We start from the raw sequence: 7,419 nt of genomic DNA on the forward strand, positions 1-7,419 counted from the left end.
AAATGAGTGGACCATATCAAGTGAATCTCTGGTGTTATTTTACTTTTGCATTGTGACACATTTGGGGCTAGAAATAGACACATTTTAAAATGGTGATTATAATATTGCGAAATAAGCTAGACGAATTAAAAAAAAAACGTTATGTATAAAACCAACGTTAAGTAACACTGCATAGGCTACACAGTCTAGTAAATTTTCCGAGTTTCTTTGTTAGGAGAATCTGGTAACATAGCATTTCATAGGCAGAACAAATCTCAGAGTAATAAATTGAAATGCATGTTGGTCCAACACAATCTCGGTTTTTATTTGGGTTTTTTTTTGTATAATTAAATTGAAGTCGCTGTAGTGAATCTGGAGATAATTTAGCCTTCAAATTGACAATTCTATGGATCTATTTTTTTTTTAGATTTTTAAAAAGATAATCGTAGTGAATATTAATTGGTCAAATATTTTTTTAAAGGCACCCAAAAACAATACATAAAAAGTGGTTATACTTGATCCGACCATAAAAAACGTATACCAAAAATATTTTTTAAACGTGATAAAGAGAAACTCAATATCTTACGAAAAAATTACCATCCTACGAACAGTCCCGTTCTAAGTAAAAACTATCGCAGGGAAAGAGAGGAGTACTGGATAGTTGACTAGGTATTGCAATGCCTTACAGATGCAATGACAACATCAAAAGTATAGGAAACCTTTCACATTATGCACACTTGTTGCATTCATTTTTGATATTGGTTATCACAAACCAGTTTGTGTGAAAAGTCAAGATGAAGAAAAACGATCACTTCTTTCACGACCGTTTGTCAACAAAGGTATAGATTTGGCTAATATCCTCCATCACAAAAACAAAATCATCCATATTTCAAAGACAAATCCATACCAATTATTTAATATTCACATACTTCAACCATTACATCCAAAATGCCAAGACTGTTCTTGCAAAAACTCTCCATTCAAATATGGTCCTTCTGATCACGTCGTTACGGGAGATTTAACCATCATCAAAACCGAATCTCTGCGTAATATCCTTTTTTAAAGGTCCCAAGTACCGTGAACATCACGTTCCATAAATTGGAAGAGAGAGTAATCAAGGGAACCAAGGTTATAGCAGTAATAAAAAAAATGTAACCAGAGCAAAAGACAAAACATGGAAAACACAGAGAACATGAAGTAACTAAAATCATACATACAAAGTAACAAAAGCATATGAATGACTTGGACTAAAACCTGGGAGCATGGACCAGGTGCACCGGTAGTGTAAGCGTCCTCTGCTTTTCTAGAAACACCCGCCTATTTGCTCATGAAAAGGTCCGTGGTAGACGAAAAAGGAGAGGATGGTGAAGAAAAACTATTGACCAAACTTTACGACAAACGTGATGACTTTTCATTCAGAATTGCCAACCTTTCCTTTCATCTGTCGCAACATTCCTTCAGCACCTCATACTTTATGCCAGAGCTTGCCGAACCTACGCAGACTTTTGTAACGCGCTAGAATTCTAACAAATAGGCTTCTGGAGCAGGGTTATATTGCTACAGGATTGAAGTCATCACTACAGAAGTTTTATGGTCGTCATCATGAACTCGTGAATCGTTACGGTGTATCCATTTGCGCCATTAAAACTGATTTTAACGGGTCATAGTTTTCCTTTCTTCTTTCGTCTACCGCGGACTTTTTATTAGCAACTCGGCGGGTGTTTCTAAAAAAGGACGCTTACAATACCGGTGTACCTGGTCCATGCTCCAGTTTTTAGTGGAGTCCGAGTATGTCTGTTTTCCATGTTTGGTCTTTTTCCTTGATTAAATTCTTTTGATTACCGCTAAAAATTGGTTCCCTTGATTACTCTCTCAATCAGTGGGAAATTCTGAAGATTTCTACAGGGAAATATAATAAACAAATATGCCAGCTTGGTGCATACAATATCATGTGTAATGAAACACTTAAAAAGATATCACATGCTACCATAACTGTATAGTATAATTGTATTGCGCCGCTACAACTTTCAATATAAATAGTAAGAACAAGATAAAAACTGTTGGATTATTAAGACCATTGAATGGTTTTGAATCTTAAGAAGACTTCCGAATGCATAGGAATATAACGAGAATGGATATGGTGAAAATGTCGAAGAGACAACAACCCCACCCGGATGATAAATGTCAGCTCAAGGCCAACATCTGAAAAATTAAAATTAATGTGTAGTGTATTGCTTTACCTCGAGATGTGAATTGAAATATGACACAATTGCGCCAATATTTAATGATGTCAAGGTAGAACTCAAACAAAAAATGTTAAAATTATTGGCCATAATGTTGAGTCAATTTCCTGAATGAGGAAATAAAACATTGTTTTCCTCCACGACATTTTATGATAGCACAGGCCGCTTGCTACACCTTGTCAATGCTCCATGTTTTGGATGGAATCTCCTTGCTCATGTACATAATATTCTTATCTGTTTTTGTTTGGGAATCTGTATCAAGTTTGAGCATTTTTTCACCCTTGGTCTGATTATTTACATCGATTTTGTCGTTTTTCCATTCTTCTTTTCTTGATAATTGCTTCCATGCATTAATGGATAGGTGGATATTAGTGTTACATTAGTAAATCGTTAACATCATTTTAATTTAGGATATTATTTTATCAAATATATATAATAATGCACTTAATAGTGTAATAAAGTGTTTGCGAGAAATTAAGATGTCAAGGTCATATACAATTTTTAATTGGTGTTCGTCACAATATCCAGTTTTCTCGTAAGAGAGATTTTTTAGCAATTAAGAGCTCATCTAGCCGGATAATCACAAGAGTCTTTTTAAAGTGCTCTTTGAATTATAAATTTTATTAACACAATGAATTTATCTCTTCTCCATCAGATGTATAAACATTTGTTTTTACAAAATCAAATTCGTCTTAGTAAACCATCTCCTCCCGAAAGAAGATATATAAAGAAACCTAGCATGGAAACTTCACCTATGCTTTTACATAGCCTACTTTTTCCAACTCATCACACTCCTGCTCTCGACCCTCGTTTACCGCATACATCTTCATACCTCCAATCATGTCCCTCACATACAACGCCAGCGCCAACCTCCTTTACGCTGCAACCATCAGACTTAAGTAATATAATGTTGCAGCTAAAGAGTGCCCTTGGCGAAGAAATTCAAACCTTGATACAAACATTGTTCAAGCAGGAATTAGAAAGAGTACTTAGAGATTCCCTTCATGGTCTAACTAATCAAATTGAAACTTTAAAACAGGAAAAGGCTGAACTTAAAGACGAAATTGATTCACTTGAACAATATGGTAGAAGGGAATTGATTCGTGTTAGTGGTATAAGAGAATCAGCTGATGTGAACACAACCGAAATAATCACTCAGATTATTAAGGATATTAATAATGAGTATCAAGATGGTGATATCCTAAGGTCTCATCGAGTTGGAAATCCGACGCGAGTATACAAAAGTGGTCGACCATTACCTCCTCGTCAGATAATTGTAAGTTAAGGACCCAATTGTAAGAGTTAAGGACCCAATTGTAAAACGGCGCATCCTCAAATGCAGTAAAAACCTGCGGGAATTCGAAAATTATTCCGATATTATGATCAACGAGGATCTTACAAAGCGACGCAACAGCCTTGCCTACAAATCATGGAAGCTAAAATCAAATGGTTATATTTCCAACACTTGGACGCTGGATGGTAAAATATTCATTAAGAACATTAAAAGTCAAATCACTACAACAAACACCGATCTCGCCTTGCAAACATATGTGTTAAAAAACTGTCCGGGAGCAATGGAAGTATTATATCCACCGGCATCCACGATCCCGAAAACTGTCAGTATGTCTGCTGAAAGTGGTGACGGAAATAATCATATTTCTCTCGAACAATCTTATGCTGCAGCGATTGCAATACCTGTTTCTCATCATTGACGAATGGACATTATAATAAATATATTTTTATAACAGCGTTCTATGTATATTGACTTCACTGTTTTTTTTGTATTGTTTTGTTTATTTTGCTTTACTATACCCAAGACTTAATAGTAATATTGCTTACTCTTGCGTGTCATGAATTGAACACATTGATTTATTATTTAATCACATGACAAATATGTACAGTAATACTATATCAGAGTACATGTATGATGTAGAGAACCTCAAACTTTCTTCCATATTATTATGCATATAATCAAAATAAAGCTTACTATTATCCCACAAAATTATTGATTTTCATAATTATTAAAACGATCAGAAATTTATCTTCTCTTATAATTGTTAAAGTAATTGTTAGCCGTCAGTAGCAGTGTAAATCATTATTGTACTATTACAGTCTTGATTGATGACTATAAACCCTTTGGTTTAACTAGATCATACTAGAACTAGATAATATTAGACATAAAATATATCAATTTCTTGAGTTGTTTTCCACAAACACTCATTATTCTAGAGTTAATCTCTACTATGACATATCTACCTGTTATAATTTTTGTATATAGCTTACTTATCTTTCTGATTTACATATTTATTTTGTGTATGAGCATTGAATGCTTCATAACTCTTCACTTTGCTTTGTACTTTGATTTTGTTGAAAGTTTTTGTTTGGTGTACTTGTTATTATGTTTTACAAGACGGTTTGATAGAATTATTGTTTGACCACTCTCACTTAACTAAAGATGAATCAGGTGTAACCTAAATGTGTATTGGAATTGAACAATATAGAATGAGAGTGGGTCTTTTTCATTGTTTAACAAATTGTAAAACTATAAAAAACATTGCTCGATGCTTTTTGTATTTGCATCATGATCTTTAGTGTAAATAATCTTTCGGCATTTACATGTGTTGTGAAAATCTATTTTTCGATAATTCGTCCTCCTATATCCAATTTGTTACATGCGGAGCGAGGCGATAGTTACAAGACCGATACTATTAAGGGTAAGAGTCTGGTCAAGGAGTCTTCTACTCTTAAAATTTGTCTTACTTTTATGCTCATTTTTATTACTGTCTGCATAGCTACCTTGTTAATCATCGGTGGTATAGAAATTAACCCTGGTCCTCTTGATGGAAAAAATACGTTTAATGATTCAGATAGTTCATTTTCATCACTTGAAAATTCATCAGTGACTTCTAAGATATGCGATTTGTTTTCTTCATCCGTCTCATTTGTTCATTTGAACATACAAAGTATAATCCCTAAGCTTGAATTAATTGCAGCTAAATATGAAAACTTTGATATTTCAGCTTTTCCCGAGTCATGGTTAAATGATAGTCATACTGATGACGCCGTTCACCTACTGAATTATCAAACTCCATTTAGAAATGATCGTGGACATAGTAAAAGTGGGGGAGGCGTCATTATCTATGTAAGGGATAACTTGAGTGCACTAAGAAGGGATGACTTAGAGGAGGATGGTCTGGAGGGTATTTGGTTGCAATTAAAACTTAATGGTAAGAAGGTCCTGTTCTCCACTTTCTATATTCCTCAAAACACCAACATCGATATCTTGGGAAAATTAGAAACATCCTTAGATAAGGCATGTGAGGACAAAAGTATTGATTATATTCTGGTCACGGGTGATTTTAACGACAATCAATTAGATCCTCAGAAACAAAAGGTAAAATCTATGCTCACTAAATTCAGTTTATCTCAACTAATCGATGAACCGATGCACTTTACGGAAAGTTCTTCCTCTTTGTTAGACTTGATTATTACTGACGATATTCATAGTCTAGTCTACTCCGGGTTTGGCCCACCGCTTATTGACCAAATTCGATACCATTGTCCTGTAATTGGATTTATAAATTGCCCCAAAATACACTCAAAGTCATTTAAGCGTAAGGTCTGGATGTATGACCAAGGAAATTTTGAAGATTTCAATAATATTCTACGTCGAGTAGACTGGGACACTTTTTTTGAAACGGAAGATATTGATTTTATAACCAATAAAATTACGAAGAGTATTATAGAAGCAGCCGACGCTGCAATTCCTAACAGAATTATTACGGTTCGCCTGGGTAGTCCGCGTTGGCTTACTAGCGATATACGGAAAAACATTCGTAAAAAAAACATACTTCATAGAAAGGCGAAAAAATATAATCGCGACTCTGATTGGGCAAAATTTCGAAGGATTCGTAATATTGTGAATAATATGGTGCGATCAGCAAAAGACAGCCATAATAATGAATTGACTAGTAAACTTGTCAATGGAAATCCGTCTAATACCAATTGGTGGCATACTGTTAACCAAATATATGGGATTAAAGGGGTGGAATCTAGTTTTCCACCGCTGATAAAGGGTATAATGTTATATTTGACGATCTCGACAAGGCAAATGAGTTTAATAATTATTTTGCATCTCAAGCCAGGGTCGATGATTCTAATAAGAATCTTCCAGATTTTCCGTGCAACGCCGAGAGTAAGTTTGATAGCATTATACTCAATGAAAATGAAATTGAGGATGTACTGTCAGTTTTAAACTCGTCGAAGGCTTCAGGTCCAGACCTTATCAGTCCAAGATTACTGAAAGAGGGTGCCATTGTTTCAAAGTATCCATTATGTAAACTTTTTAATCTATCCCTACGTATTGGCATCTATCCTTCTGGTTGGAAAGGAGCGAATGTTACTCCCGTTTACAAAAGTAAGGCTCCAAACGAGGTAGAAAAATATCGCCCTATATCCCTGCTTAGTGCTGTCTCTAACTGCATGGAGCGTTGTGTATATAAACATGTCCATAATTATTTGCTTATTAATAGTTTATTGACAAAACACCAGTCTGGATTTTGTAAGGGGGACTCGGCAATTAATCAATTCATAGATATATCAAATAACTTTGGGAAAGCTTTGGATAGTGGAAAAGAAATTAGGGTAGTATTCTGTGATATCAGTAAGGCCGCGGATAGGGTTTGGCACAAGGGTCTTCTCTTTAAACTTATGCATCTGGGAATTTCGGGTAAACTACTAGATTGGTTCAAAAACTATCTTTCAGGGAGGGTTCAAAAGGTTGTTTTAAACGGTTTACACTCAGAGTGGCAACCAGTAGAAGCTGGGGTTCCTCAGGGATCTATACTTGAACCCTTGTTATTTCTTATTTTCATTAATGATATTATTACAGAAATTAATTCTGTCATTAAACTTTTTGCGGATGATACTACCTTATATATAGTGGTTGGCAACCCAAAAGAATCCGCTACTACTCAGAATGGGGATATTGAGAAAATAAACAAATGGGCATCTACATGGTTGGTTACATTTAACCCACAAAAAAACAGAATCACTTGTGTATCTAGAAAACTGAATAAACCTGATCATCCTCCACTCGTTATGGCTAATCAACAGATAAAAAATGTTTCTAGTCACAAACACCTCGGTGTCATTTTCTTCAGTGATGGTCTATGGCACAGTCATATAGATTATGTCG

Source organism: Perna viridis, chromosome 5 (genome assembly GCF_037379345.1).
Source record: "Perna viridis isolate PV_CMFRI_1.1 ecotype Kerala chromosome 5, ASM3737934v1, whole genome shotgun sequence".
Taxonomy (NCBI): domain Eukaryota; kingdom Metazoa; phylum Mollusca; class Bivalvia; order Mytilida; family Mytilidae; genus Perna; species Perna viridis.